This window comes from Sus scrofa, chromosome 8 (assembly GCF_000003025.6).
Source record: "Sus scrofa isolate TJ Tabasco breed Duroc chromosome 8, Sscrofa11.1, whole genome shotgun sequence".
Lineage (NCBI taxonomy): Eukaryota > Metazoa > Chordata > Mammalia > Artiodactyla > Suidae > Sus > Sus scrofa.
Window position 1 is genome coordinate 132,898,477 of NC_010450.4, and position 15,532 is coordinate 132,914,008.

Genomic DNA, 15,532 nt, shown 5'->3' on the forward strand with positions numbered 1-15,532 from the left:
ACTTTGCTGTACATCAGGAACAAATAAAACATTGTAAATCAACTCCAATTAAAAAAAAAAAAAAAAAAGCAGGCAATGGTGTAGGTGGCCTGACTGAATTTGGAGTCAGAATTCCATTTACTACCTGGGGTTTGGGGCTGGATATCCGACCTCCCTAAGCCTCAGCCTCAGCCTCACATGTGCACACCAGGGGGCATTGATAGCATCCCACCAACGACCTGGGAGACCAAGCGAGGCAAGTTACACAATACACTTGGCACAGATGGACGCGCAGTCAACGCGAGCTCCCTTCCTCTTGCCCTAATGCCAGCTGGCTGGCAGACCACATTAAACAAAAAAGGAAGCTATGTTCTCCTTTTTCCAGACAGCTGGTCATCCAGACATCACAGGCCTTCTACAAACAATGCTGACTTCTTTTTGCCACAGCTGATGTGTGCAGAATGGGCCCTGGCCAGCTCTCCTCATGGGTTGCAGTCATGTCCACGGACTGGTTTTTCTTTATCGCTCTTCAGTTGGGGGGATCCAGTGGGGGGAAAGTTACACAAAGAAAGAGCAGGCTTGTGCCTCTCTCTCTTCGGGCGTTTTGTTTGTTTTGTTCCTCTCACAGACCTGGAGGACTTTGTTTACGGTCTTGTAACAACCACAACAAAACTGTTTCGAGTGCTCAGCCCTCAGCGCAGCCCTCGATGGAGCGAATGTGTGCCCCGGCCATGGGTGGATGCGGCCACAGTGAAACCCTGCTTAAGGACCTTGCCTGATGTCACCTGGGCGACAGGGACAGAGGCAGGATTTGAATCAAGGGTCCTGCCTCCAGATGTGCTCCAAACTCACAGAAATGGAAGGGAGACCTGGGTGTGTACGTGGAGGCAACACGGGGCCTTAAACTCCCATCCACGTTCCACTGCTCTTACCCAAGGGGTCAGGCCGGGGGACAGAACCTGTCCCCACATACCTGAGGCATGTGAAGGAGGCACTCGGTTCGGAAGATAAGTTCTGAAATTTCCTCTCGAGGGCACACATGCATCGCCTCTTACATCGCGCAAGTACAGGACCGACGGGATACACGTTCAGCAGGCAACTTCCACTATATCTAAAGTATGTAACGGTTTCAGAGGCACAGGCCTGCTCTTTCTGGTCTCCCTCGCCCATGGGAAAGGGCCCCATAAGCAGGTTTGTGTGTAAATGCTTCGAGTAGCGCCTGGTGCATCGTGAGGACTCTATTATTTATTCTTTTGTTAATATTTTAATGTTATTATTATTATTTACATGCAAGGGCTGCACAGCATCGTGTTTAAGAGCCCCGTCTGGGTAGCCAGACTGCCTGGTTCTGACTCCGAATGTACTCTTTCCTCGCCAACCCTCGCAAAGGTGTCATTTAACCTCTTCAGTTTCCTCATCTGTGAAATGAAACTAGAACTTACCTTATTGGGCCACAAGAAGGATGACCTGGAATAACTCCTGGCTTATACAAGCCTTATATAAGCTGTTGTTATGACCATTCATTACATATGACTGTAGTAATAATGTTATGTATTTGTTCATTTTTGCTTTAGTAGAATTTTCTCTTCAAATGAAATTGGGACATAGAAGTCCATGGTACATACAGAAGATTTTATACTGTCTGGCAATACACATAAAGCCAACTTTGTCTGCTTTAGTGGTGGTGAGAATTTTTCCTCTGGCCTCATCCAAGCACATGTGTATTCAGGAGACTTTTTTTTCTTTTCTTTTTTTTTTTTTTTTTTTTGGCTGTGCTTGCAGCAGGTGGAAGTTCCCGGGCCAGGGATCAAACCTGATCCATAGCAGAGACAGCACAGAGTCCTTAGCCAGTAGGTCACCAGGGAACTCCCGTTTAGCAGTGTTTACAGGCCCAGGCATCAGCAGGACACTCCCTGGCAGGCTATAAAATTGAATTGAGGAGGGCTGATTATTCAAGTGTTTAAGAGCTCCTGGCCTCTTCAGTCTCCAGGCCAACTGAGCATGGACCCAGACTCTGCCCTTTGATCGTGGGGAAGTAACTCCAGCCCTCTAACCCTCCGGTGTTTCTTTTGCTGTGAGAGGTAAATGACACTCTGACTGCTTCCTAGGGTTGCATTTGGGTAAGTAAAAGTCTACTGTAATTATTTTTATCATCTCAGTGACACACAGGCCCCAGATAAGTGCTCAAAGAATCTGAAGAGAGAACTCTTCCATCAGTACTTCCTCCCGAAGAACTTGTTTTGAAAAATGTGAAATTACATGAGTGATGGTCAGAGATAAAAGTAACATCCTTTGTTTTTACCCACCTGGTAGAAATTTGAAACATCATAATGCACTATATTTGTTTAAAATAGGAGGCATCAGTAGTCGACTTCAGAGTTTAAAAATCTACCCATATTTCCTATTTTACGTCAATAACGTAATTGGGCTACATTAAAATTTGTGCTGAAAAGCACACCGGCACGCATTGTGAAAACTACATATTTTAACCAAATTTATACCAATCTTGGAAAAATGTGTACTTATTTTAACAGAGCCTAAAATAGCAGCTTTTGGATATTTAAAACTGTCTCATTCATATTCACCAAATATCAGTTGTCTTAAAGCTGACATGAAATTAATTACAACAGAAAGTTTTGTACTACGTGCTCCCTCGAGAGCATGAAGCCGTATGAAGTAAAAAGACATTCGCTAGAAGGACTGAATTCACTAGAAGAAAGAAGGGAATTGCAAGATCCTTCCTTCTTCCACATCTGAAAATCATTTTAGTAACCTAAGTTGAAAACACGCTTCCTCTTCACACACGTTTCACACAATTTTTAATTACTAGCCCTGAGATAAAAACGTGAATTAGAATAATGAAACATAAGCCTTCTTCCATAACAATATGACCTAAAAGTATGCTCAAGAAGTAAACAAAATATAAGTATAAAAAGAGACGAAGGAAAAGTATCCGCAAGGCCAATGCAAGCAAAGAACTGTGCCACGTTACGTGGCTCCATGCGAGGTCCATGGAATCCTCCCACATTATATTAAAGGTGGCACAGGACTTGCCCTCTCTCCCAGAAGCTCTATTCGTAGAGACTCAACCTAACCCATTTCTGCTGGGCCAGGGATCAAGTACACACCTCCATAGGGACCCTAGATGCTGCAGTCTGATTCTTAATCCACTGTACCGCTGCAGAAACAGCCTTCAGTCGTTTTTAAATCAAAGTTTACTTAAGTTTATTCTGTCATGTGTTTTTTGCTTTTGTTTTGTTCAGTTTTTTCCCAGCCAGATACAGGTCACTGAGTTTCCTAAGAAAGGTACTTTACCCTTGCAAGTTAACGCCAGCTCACCTCGGCACTGACTGGACTTCCCGTGTGGCTCACAACAAAATCAGCACTTATTTTGCACCTACTTGGTCAACAGAGTGAAATTATTTTATTCTGAAAAATGTTGGAATTCTAATCAGACACATGTAGGTTTAATGCTTTATCTGGAGTGAAAAAGAAGTCCTACGGGAACAATGAACACTCTCATCAGGGGTTCAATCTTGAGATGATGTTGAGAAAAGGCAGGAACCAGTACAAAGTCTCCATTCTCAGATACCCGAATTCTAATCCATATAGACATCTTCCTCTTTGAGAAAGGTACTTGGAAGCAAGGACCACGGTAAGTAATACATGTTTACAAAATGTTATTTTTCACATTTAAAGGTAACTTGTGCGATTACTTCTATTGCATCTATTCTCTTTTAGTGTGATTTCCCAAAGCAATGGAACTAGCTACCATTTTCAGTTCATTGCCATTGCTGAGTTTCCCTTTTCCAGGTTAAGCAGACCTCAAACATTTATTAGACGCCTTCTGAGGTCATGAGAATGCCATGGAAAACACCCAGGTTGTGGCAGCTGACCTATGATTTTCAAATAAAGCTGCATATAGACCAGAGCAAGAACAATACAGACAAGTGAGGAGTTCAGTTCAGCCAGAGGCAGAAGCAAAAAGAGGAAGAGCAGAACCCCTCAAGGAGTGTCCGCATGTGAATAAAGAAGATGGCAGGTGCACGGAGACGGTGGGGGAAAGGGGGTGGTGGGAGGTACTGACGGAGGGGAGGGTATGGAAAGCATTTTACCTGGTCTGTAGCTGAAAGGAATTGCACCTACAAGACAGCATTTGAGGAAGGACACGGTTCCCCTCAAGAAAGGGAGGCACATCTGCCGTAATAATTATCTGTGCTGTGGTCTGAGATTGTAAAAAAGCATTTTGAAGTAGTAATTTGGCCTTCTAATGGGATATGCAGACCGAAGACTTGTCTCTCTTGGGAGGCAGTATCCACAGTGGTCGTGCACACGGGCTCAGGGCTCAGATCGAGAATACTGACTCTGACCCTGATGGACATGGCAAGTCATTTAGCCTCTTCCTGCCTCAATTTCCTCATCTGCACAATTTCCTCACCTGTCACTTATAACGTTGTTGTAAGAATTAAAAGTGTTTAAGAAGGTAGGAGTTCCCATCGTGACTCAGTGGTTAACCATGAGGTTGTAGGTTCGAGCCCTAGCCTTGCTCAGTGGGTTAAGGATCCGGCGTTGCCGTGAGCTGTGGTGTAGGTCGCAGATGCGGCTCAGATCCCATGTTGCTGTGGCTGAGGTGCAGGCTGGTGGCTACAGCTCCGATTCGACCCCTAGCCTGGGAACCTCCATGTGCCGCAGGAGCGGCCCTGGAAAAAGGCAAAAAAAAAAAAAAAAAAAAAAAAAGTGCTTAGGTAGGTAAAGCACTTAGGAAAGTGGTTGGCAACACGTAGGAGTGATACCTGCTCAGTGTTCTCTCTTGTCATCTTGTGGATCCAGGAGAGGACAGTGGCAGAAAAGACGATTGATACAGTAACAAAAATTAAAATAAAGAAAAAATAGGTAAGTAACGACCTTGCGCACCGCGCAGGAAAATCTGCTCAATACTGTGGAATAACCTAGATGGGAAAACAATAAGGAATGGATATATCTACATGTACAAGTGATTTGCTGTGCTGTACACCTAAAGCTAACACAACCCTGTAAGTCAACTACACTCCAATCAAATCTTAAAAAGTTTATAAAAAGGGAAAAGAAAAGGTGATCAAGACAGGCGCTACCACTGGCACATTTTCAAAGTATATTTTACTACTTAACAACAGACAGGTAAGTGAATTTAGGAACCTAAGCCAAATAGAATTCTCAAGAGAAGATGCTACAGATGTTATTACGAGTTCTCTAATTTCCAGGCTCAAAGGTTGATCCCCATGTCGGGAAATTCATCTGCCGTGTTATCCACAGTTTGACAGTTTTAATGGAATCAGAATATGGTTCATGTTGCATACTTGCTGATATACTGGGATGTTAGGGAGCAAATTCCTCCTGAACCTATTTTAATCCTGAGAACAATCGAGTGTCACTTAAAATCCTCAACTCCACGAGAAGCATGCCCTCCAAGTTCATCTCAGGAAACTGTATTTGTTCCCCTGCTGTCAGAAGCATTGCCAAGCTGACTCCAGGACAAAGTTTAATTATGTCTCTTTTAGTTTCAAGTTGTATCTTTCCATCTGTCTCAGGTAACACAGACTCTCCAACCACAGCTTCTGGCTGAGCTACATTTTTAGAGGAGCACAAAGACTGTGGGACAGAAAAGGCAGAAATAAGAGAAGCAAGAGCTCATATGTTTTTAATCGCTTAGAAGACGGTGCTATAAAATCACGTGCCTTTTCCCTGGGACTAGGGGATTTTTTTTTTTTTTTTTCCCTCCTTGGACGTTATTTCAGGATTACATTGTGTGACTCGGCTAGCTGAGTCAACTTCAATTGGAGAAAGGCTGGCAGAAAAGAAGCAACTTCCAAAGTAAAGAAAGCGCAGGAAAAGAATTTGAGCTCTCTCTCTAGAGGAAGATCTTCTGAGTTCACCCCCAAGGGATAATCGACAGTAAAGGAAATGAATGGTAATTGAAACTTAACTCCTAAAACCATCCCCAGCCATCAATATTCCCTGCATATGCAACGGGGCCGCAGCTGTGCCAGAATCATGGTCCATATTTGTTAAGCGCACATACTCATGGGGCCTCTGCACATAAGCACTGTTCTTTTTTTTAAAATTCTCCTTGGCATTTGAACACGAGGCTTTTATTCCATGAGCTAGAACAGCTCTTCTTAAATGTGACTGGATAAATGAAATCCTTGGGGATTTAGGTAAAAAGGCAGGTTCTGATTCGGGAGGCCCAGAATGGGGCTGGAGACCCTGCAACCCTGACCAGCTCCGAGGGGAGTCTGATGTTGCTGATCCACTGACCGTACTTTGAAGAACACGGAGGGGGCGACACAAATGTCCCTGACATTTCCTGGGCTCTCTCCTTATCATCACCTCCCATGAGCCAATGTCATGGGTGGAACTGTGTCCTTCCAAAAAAGACAGGATGAAATTCTGACCCCTGGTCCCTCAGAATGTGAATTTATTTGGGAAGAGAAAGGGTCTCTAAGGAGATAATCAAGTTCAAGTCAGTAAGGTGGGCCCTGAACCTAACATGACCGGTATCCTTATAAAAAGGGGAAACTTGGGCCCAGAGACGGAAACTTACAGAAGATGACGTCAAGCCACAGGGAGAAGATAGCTATCTCCCAGCGGAGGGTTGCCGAAGGCTACGCGAGGCTACTTGATTCTTTTCCAGTGCCTTGAAAGGAAGCTGTGACCTACCCACACCTGGATCCTAGATCTGGCCTCCTGAACTGCGAGATAGCACGTTTCTGTTGTTTAAACCATCCAGTTTGTGGGGTTTCATTAGAGCGGCCTTAGGAAAGTAATACAGATGGGGGGTACCAACCTTTTCCTGACACCTCTTCTTTCTCCTCCTCTCTGACACATGAGGAACGTTTCAGGGCACTGCTAGCCTTAGTACGATGTGAAGAATGAGGGCAACACATTCCACACACAGGTAAGTAACACAAACGCTTGGGTTGGTCCTGTAGATGCTGCAGGTGCTGCAGGTGTTCTCTCACGAAACAGGTTACATCTACGGATCGTGGCTCTCTGTTGCTAATTCCCCTTGGGGATCAGCCACCTTGACGCTGAGCCCTCAAAGAGCCCAACCTCAGATTTCTGCGCATCTCTAAATTCCCAAATACTTGCATGAAATATAATTGCCTTCAGAAAAGGAAACATACCTGAAAACTTGGAGAGGTTCCCCTTAATGAGCCTGTAAACACAGACCTAAATTAAATTGTGCAGGCCTTACCCAATTGCCCACATCACTCTTTTTGCTGTCGTTGCTGTGGCTTTAGAGCACATTCGGTGGAGGCATTTTGACATAGATCATCAGTGCTGCCCCAAAGTCCATAGGTTATTCTAAACCGCTCTTGTCTATGAATTCTCGTTCCTTTTCTACCTCTTCACGTCCTCTGTGCTTCGTTAGAAGTCCTACCAGTTGCTTTTCTTTTCAAAGCTATTTTTTTCTATAATGAAACAGAGTTGCTTTGCTTACTTTTTTTTTTTAAATCACACTATGAATGTGATTTGCAATAGATAACAAATAGAGAAAAACAACCTGCACAGCTTTTTATGTGGAGGTGTAGGAAAAGTTGAGGTATGATAATGCCACTCACCAGCCAACGGATCCTTACAGATCCGTCTATACCTAACATGATTTAAGCACCTTCCTCAACAAAAAGACAAATTACTCACAAGGGATTCGAGGCCTTAGCTCTCACTTTTAAAGAGTAAAACACCTGCTTCCACAATCCATGCACGTCAAGGGTGCGATGTTCTTGATTCTTGTACTGAGTCATTTCACGTCTCCTGAATTCTACTTTTCCTGCTCTCCAGAGTTCCCCAAGACGGGTGGTCCCACTTCCGGGAGGGGTGTTTGGAAAAGTGTAGGCGTGTTGCTGTTTTCACCATACATGGCGGGAGGTGTTGGCATTTAATGGGCAAAGCCTGGGGAAATGAAATAAAGCAAAGCCAGAGATGACCGGTCTCTGTCCCTCCCCAAACGCCAGTGGCTGGTCGACAGTGAGGCCCTCCTCCCATGTGGACAATGCTTTCAGATTAATGGCCTTTCCAGTTTGGGCTCTGGGGTCACCTTTTGACTTGGACCAGGAATGATGCTGACTTCACAGGTATTTTTCTCTGATTTAACAGGTGTGTTACTCCTTTGCAGTTCCAAGAACGCTCCTTTCTTCAGCTCTCCGCTGTATGGACTGTGCTTGAGAAGACACTGTGTAACTACCATCCCTGCTCTTGGTTTGCTGTTCCACATTTTTTTAGTGTTATAAATAAATCTAACACAGTGTACTTTTGGATAGGATATTTTGGAGACGTTTTTTAAGCGTTCTTTTGTGCTATCTTCCAGTTCCCTCCACCGCGACTGTTACAGTCTCATTCCTTTTTTTATCCATTCATTCTTCAAACATAAATAGGCACTTGCTCTAAGATATGGTGTTAAGCCATGTGGAGGGGGTGACACACAATGATAATCAGATGTCCCTTGGAGCGTCAGATGCACCTTGTTTTCTTTTTAATTGTCTTTCTGCTTATTTTCTCTGATCACTTTCCCCAACTTGGAACTTTTGCCTAATTAGGAAGACTCACTCCTCCACAAAATTGTGGCAATTCTATTTGCCAAAAATATCTTTTTTTCACATCTATATGGATTAGCTTTTTGATTATTTCTTCGGTTCTAGACAAGTCCACACACACACTTTATCATTTGAATCTTAACATTTGTGATTTATGCCAACATTACGGATGTGAAAAAACCAAGACTTCAAAGGTGAAATAACTTCCTTACAAACAACTTGTTCATGGATTTTAGAGCAGGTCTAGCTGACTCTGGTGCCTGAGATCTTAATGAATATAAAATATCCTTGATAATTAAAATCACCTTCCTGTGACTGCCAGTGAACTTTACATGCCCTACTTTTAAATCTCAGCATAGACACAGTTAGCCTTCACTCTGGACTCGATTCATCATGACTGTTTTAGAAAACAGGTCTACCTTCCAAGTTTCTATTAAAAATAAACCAAAAAAAAAAAAAAAAAACTTTGAAAACTTCTCTGGGTTTCTTAGCAAATACAAATCCACAAAGCAGAAGTTCCACATATAACTAGGTAGTCCTCTGTGATTTTTCAACGCCTGCAGGCTTTTGAAGTGCCATGAATTTGCCTTCATCTGCTGCTAGGAACACTGCACATCGCTGCAAACAGCCTGCCAGTCTGAGCGACCTAGCGTGAATGACATGTGTTTCTTTCATCCAGGTCAGAGGATGGCGTGGGGCGGTGTGGGAGGTCAAGCGAGGGGCGGAATTCAGGATAAAGAAATGAACTGGAGGAAAAGGAAGTAATAAAGAAGAATGCATCCACAGACCTTGGAGGAGAAGCTCTCCCTGCTCCCCAGCGAGCACACAGCCCGGAGAAGCTCTGGGCAGTGGCTCAGTCTCGTCTGACAACATCTCAGGAGGGCCAGGGCACAGCGGACCAGGTCTCATTCCCTGGTCACAGCAGTGGAAATCACAGACCCGAAACCCTCAGATACAGGAGATGGTGGGGACACCTGGAGGCTTCCTTCAAGTGCCATTGGGGAATAAGGAGTGTGTAGAGCAAGAAATCAGTCCAGAATTTCCTCCTGATACTTGTCTGGCCCCAGGATAAAAGAGAAAGCATCAGTTTTGGAATTAAATAAGAAATGAGTGCTTTGCACTTATGCCTTGAGCATGCTTGCCTTCATCCCAGGAGCTTGGGACCCTGAAAGGCTTAGAGGAGGATGGGACCAGCGGTGCAGAGGAAGGACCATCTCTGCCACCTCCCTTCTGCTATAACTGCGGCGACTGCCACCAAGCCTTGGCCTGCTCTCAAGCAGCCGGATGTCACGTCTACTCCTGTGTGTGGCTGCTTAGTGACGGTCACCGCTCCTCTGCGCCAGTCCGTACATGAAAGCTTTCTTCTAGCTTGCATATAGTTTCATATCTTATATCTAAATATCCAACTCCTCGAGCATTTATTTTGGTGTAAGGGATAAACCTTTTTTTCCCCCGTGTAAATGGTTAGAGCTGTACCAGCACCTGCTGTCAACTCAATCATCCCCCCCAATATTTTTAAGTTCCATATATATATATTACACAGTAAATTCCTGTGGGCAATCCCAACAATTGGGATGGAGAAAGTAAGAAGGGAGAGTAAGAAAATTCTATTTCCCCTGAAACACCACATGCATGCTTTCTCCTCTCCTTCATGTTTAAAATATGAAAAGGAGAAAGATGACAAGGGAAAGAGGCCCTGTTTCAGAGGTGTTGCCTTCCTTGATGACAGGTTATTTTTAGCACACATTGATCTATTCTAATTTGATAAATTATCCTCTGCATCTGGTAAAAATTCTGCGATCCCTCTGTGCATTGCTGCTAGCTCAAGGAGTAGGACTTTATGAATGACAGTTTTGCCAGTGCAGCTGAAAATGAATTGCTACTCAATTTATATATGTCCCTTGCCACATTTTATGTTTGCTTATAAGGGCATGGCTGCTTATGGATATTTTTAAGTGACAGGAGATGCAGCTTTTTGTTTGAACAGACTTTGGTCTTCTTTCCCGAATTTCTTTATTACGAAAATCACACAGGAAACAGTGGAAAAGTCTCTTGAGGAATCTGAAGAAAAGTCTGCCAATGAGTTCAGCTGATTTAATGAAAGCTTATTTATTTAACAATTATTTATTAGTGTTTTTGTCTGTCAGAAGATGAGAGCCAAAGGTGAATGGCAAATGTACAAAGTCAAAATTTCTTTAATAATTCTAGCCTAATTAAGAGTTTTACCAGAACCCCAGTGCAGAAGCATTTATTGTTGGGCTCCACAGCAGATAATACATAGCTGCGAAGAACGAATAAAATGTACCTACTTATTCAGTGAAGAGGATTCAGTTATTTTCAACCTTCTGTTGTTTTAAAGCACTGTAATTAAAAGGCAAAAACAAATAAGACAAAACCTTCCTGGAGTTTACTACGAGAGGTGCTTGAAATGACAGAGAGGTACATCTGGTCTCAAGAGACTGCTGTCCATAGTGGCTTAACCAGGTGAACACCAAATTGGCAAAATGATACTAAGCAATCTGTCTATTCCTGTTTGGGTATGTTAGTTTGTGTTCGTCATGCCTTTAAATTTTCGGTAAATTTTTGACCATGCCTAAGGCATGTAGAATTTCATAAGCCAGGGATCCAACCCTCGCCACTGCCAAAAGCAGAGCCACAGCAATGACAATGCCAGATCCTTAACCCGCTGAGCCACCAGGGAGCTCCAGTATTCTAATGCTTTGGCATTTGGGCTTTGCTGACACCGAAGAAGATGCCGCTTTCAGGGCTAGCCAATTCCTAGGAGAGGAAAGACCAAGCCTGCGCATGCCTTTCTTGTGCAATTTCTACTTTATATCTAAATATCCAATTCCTCTAGAATTTATTTTCGTGTAAGGGATTAAACCCCCCCCCCGCCCTTTATCTAGCTCTCACAAGGCTCTCATATTCTGGGCCACTATCCATCTTTCCTAAATACTTCAGGGCCAGGTACCCAGACAACCAGAGACTGTCTCTATGCCAAAGAGCCCGCTGAAATTATTCGAACTAGCCAGACCTACGCCTGCTTGCCCTACTTGGCCTGTTCTTTTCCAAGAAAACCACAATAAAAGCTCTGGCTCATATTTGCCCCTTTCTCGGCCTCCCAGCTGACTCTGGTACTTTCCACAGCTCACGGCACGGCGTGCCCCAGCTTTTAAAACTGCGAGTAGCAAACTGTCTTTTCAATGGCCATCGTCTCCTGATCTGGTGTTCTCATTACACCTAAATAATAGTAATAAAACTTACACTTAAAAAACACAGTTCTTACATTAACTTATAAGGAAAAGAAGATATTTCTTTATAACTACAAAATAATTCCTGTTAACACATTGCTGTGTTCTGATAAAAGTTATCAGTCAAGCGAAACCCCCATGCTACAAGGGAACATCAGTGCCAACAGAGACAGCCTCTAGGGTGTTTTAGACTTTGCCATGAAAATAGTCAAAGCAGGCTGATCTTGAAAATAGTCCATCAGAAAAGAGCGTATAAAAGCCTCTTTTTATTGATTTTGGTATGCTGGCGTAGAATTCTTGAACGTTTCTTTAAGAGCTCCTATGCCTGTACCAGGAAGCCTTACAGTAATTTTCTATTGATGGATTCTTGGCCATTAGAAATATCTGGGAGTTGTAATTACACCATCTTGAAGTGGTTATTGGAATTATATTTTGATGAAAATTGCTTGGCTCTTAAAAAGGAAAGAGGTTAATGGGCTATTTGTATTTCTTAAAAATGACTTGTTTTGTGTGGTAGAGGATAGCTCTTAGGAGGAAGTGGGTTGACACTGGAGTCCGGTTTGAAACCTGCCCTCGTAGAAATAGTGGAAAGGTTTAAAAAACAGGGCTTGTATTGGTTGTAAAAATATGTAGCTGAGATGCACTTGCTGTGGTGGCCTGTCAAAATATGGGCCCCCCCTCTTCTAACAAACAGACTCTACCCATCCTTTTTTTTTTTTTTTAGGGCCATACCTGTGTCATATAGAGGTTCCCAGGCTAGGGATCGAATCGGAGCTGAGCTGTTGCCCTACACCACAGCCACACCAATGCCAGATCCGAGCCGCATCTGCGACCTACACCACAGCTCATGGCAATGCCAGATCCTTAACCCACTGAACGAGGCCAGGGATAGAATTTGTGTCCTCATAGATTTGCACGTCAGATTCATTTCCTCCGAGCCACGATGGGAACTCCTCCCATACCATTTTTTAGAAGACACACTGGATTCAAGACCAATGAGGCAGACCTCTTGAGCAGACCTATAGAGAATTTTTTTCATCTCTTGTCTCCAAGGGAGAACTGCCTACCGGCACCTGTTCCCATCGGCTGCCAAGTTCTTGAAGCCCGGCAGTCCTGTAAAGAGCCCAGTGATTGTCTGGACACTCTGTAGCCTCAGGGGGACATCTGCCAGAGAAAGAGTCATAGCACACACCCTGCCTCCCATGTTTCTTGCCCACAAACAACCCAGGCCTATGTTAGAAGATCTGGAAGGAAGAGTGAAAAGCTGTGTGAACACTCCTCACTCACCTGCACCTACACGACTTCAGGAAGAGTCAGTAGGCAAAACAGAATGTAATTGCCTTAATGCTAAGGTAAAGAGACATAAAAATTATTCCTATCACTCTAAGCCAACCCCAGACACTACAAATCATATTTAATCTCCATTTACCAAAAGTCTGTGAAAATGGAACCATGTTGCTATGTGCAAACAGTTCTGAATAAAGGTTTCCAAGCCTGGTAACAGACTGGATGAACAAGAGGGCGGGAATAGCAGAAATGCTAGGCATGACAGACAAAGTCATTGCCTGCCTGGTAGCCGTTTATCCATTCACTCTTCTCCCACCAATCCCCTCATTTCCTGCTCACAGAGTGGGCAGTGATCACTTGATCTCAGGGGAGGTGGGTCTTCCTCTAGTCTCAGGAGATAATTTACAACTTTTTTTTTTTTTTTTTTTTTTTTAACCCAAGAAGAAGAGATTGCATGTAGGTCAAAAGAAAGCAGGTTCAGGAAATTAAGGATCTAGCAGGTTTAGATCTAGAATAAAGCATAAAACTGAAAGAAGAAAGGGAACAAGAACACAATGTGTTAAAAAAAATTTAAGCTTTAAAAAAATAGAGATGGTTATCAAATACATAAATAAAGCCTAATCTTTTCCTTTAACTAGGAGCGCCTAATTGCATTGAGGTAAATGTATTTGCACAGACTGGCATGTGCTTTGAGGTCAGTACCTATAATCTCTAAACCTTTTTAAACCTCTTTGTATGCCACGGTAAGCTAGTTATCTAAAGAATAAATGAGGACACTATTCAAAGCTGTTCTTGGCTGTTTACACTGTGGTTCATCAAATAGATGACAAAGTTTTTAGGTTTTTTTGCATTGAACGTGACCATGGGTACAAATGGACACCCTGCATTTGAACACACTGGACCACACTCATCATCAGAGACATGGATACCCTCTTATTATAAAACAATGACATCTTTTCAGTCATGGTGATAAAGTCATGTGACATCCTTTTAAAGAAGGAGCCAAATTTTAGATCAAGGCACGAGAAAAGCCAAGATAGTACATGGAAAGGCCAATCAATGACCAATTCTTTGTGCACCTCCAGTTCCATATCTATTGTAAAGTTATGTGGAAAGCAAGCCAATGTTAGAATCAGGTATTTTCTGCTCACCATTCCACTGTGTTGGATGTAACACAGTCTGAAGGTAGGAAACCATGGAGAGTGTACCCAGGAGCTCAGAAGTCCAAATGTATGTAGCCACGGGTGACCGTCTAGGGTAAAGTATTAGACTCTTCCTAAACAGACGTAATTCAAAAACGCAACAAATAACTTTGATATTGTAGGTTATCTCTTAAGTGTTTTGAATAATTTTAATGTTCATTGCATTTTAACATATCTTTTGTTACTATATTGGTTTTCAAAGCCTACCCAATTTTAAATAAAATGTTAAGCTTTACGTTGCTTAAGAATTCTAATTTTGTCCGTCTAGGCAACAGAACTCAATTTGATTAAGACAAATGCATTCCACAGGTTGACAGTCTGTTTTAGTAAGAATTTTTGCTCTTGGCTTCATTTCTGCTGACTCAGAATTTCCTTAAATACATTATTATTCTTTCACTAGACTTAAAAATTGGAGCAGTTGAAGCACTTTTCATATTCCATTGTAATTATTCCTCATTTTAATGTCTTATTTTTCCCCCTCTGGTAACATCTGATGGCTTTTCGAACTTTTGCTCATCCTATTTTTACAGTACCAAATTCCCAGGTTTTCCTTTTTTTAGAGCATGTGTTTCAGGAATACAAATCTCCTGTGTATCTATTTAGACATAATAACACACAGCATCGCCTTTGGATTTGGTTAAGGACTAAGATACAGAACTGGCACAGCGTTAAGGCCTGTCAGCTTAGCCACGAGCCCATTTTGGATTCCTATTTTACTCCTAGTGAGCACACCCTCCATGTCCCCACAGGCTTCGCGAAGGGACACTGTGGTTGTATAGTCCTTGTGTCCACAAAATATGACATTCCTAAGCTCAAAGAGGCTGATAACAAAAGCTCTGGAAGCTGGCTGAATTAATCATAAGTCAAAATACAGCAAAGTATTATTTGGTTTTCTTCTGGTTCTCAAACAGTTTTTTTAAATCACACACACACACACACACATACAGACCCACTGGTCCCGCAGAAGTTTTCGCCGTGACAAGCAAAAGCATGGAAAACTCCCTTGTTACTTTTATCACCAGATGAGACCCTAAGGCGCTCTGCTCTCTTCAGAGTCTCAACCACTAAAATAGCAGTAAAGCCAAGACGCACCGCAGCAAGTCTGCCAGAAAAGAGCCATTCGGTTTTATCTCTGAAGCGGTTTCTACGAGCTTTCCCATCAGCACCGGAATTCGGTCTATGAACAGCTCTATCATCTGGCATCAGCCATCAGTGAAAGAATTCAAGAAACCGGCACCAG

At 42.9% G+C, this 15,532-nt stretch overlaps 1 protein-coding gene and 1 long non-coding RNA gene across 15 annotated transcripts in view; one reads left to right on the top strand and one right to left on the bottom strand.

The window, feature by feature from the left end:
* ARHGAP24 (Rho GTPase activating protein 24) overlaps positions 1 to 15,532 on the bottom strand; it is a 744,099-nt gene that overhangs the window by 136,510 nt on the left and 592,057 nt on the right. The window lies entirely within an intron of this gene.
* LOC110261997 lies at positions 5,842 to 8,211 on the top strand. The gene is made up of 3 exons (XR_002346478.1): positions 5,842 to 5,926; positions 6,847 to 6,913; positions 8,135 to 8,211. It is a non-coding gene; the product is annotated as an uncharacterized LOC110261997 (long non-coding RNA).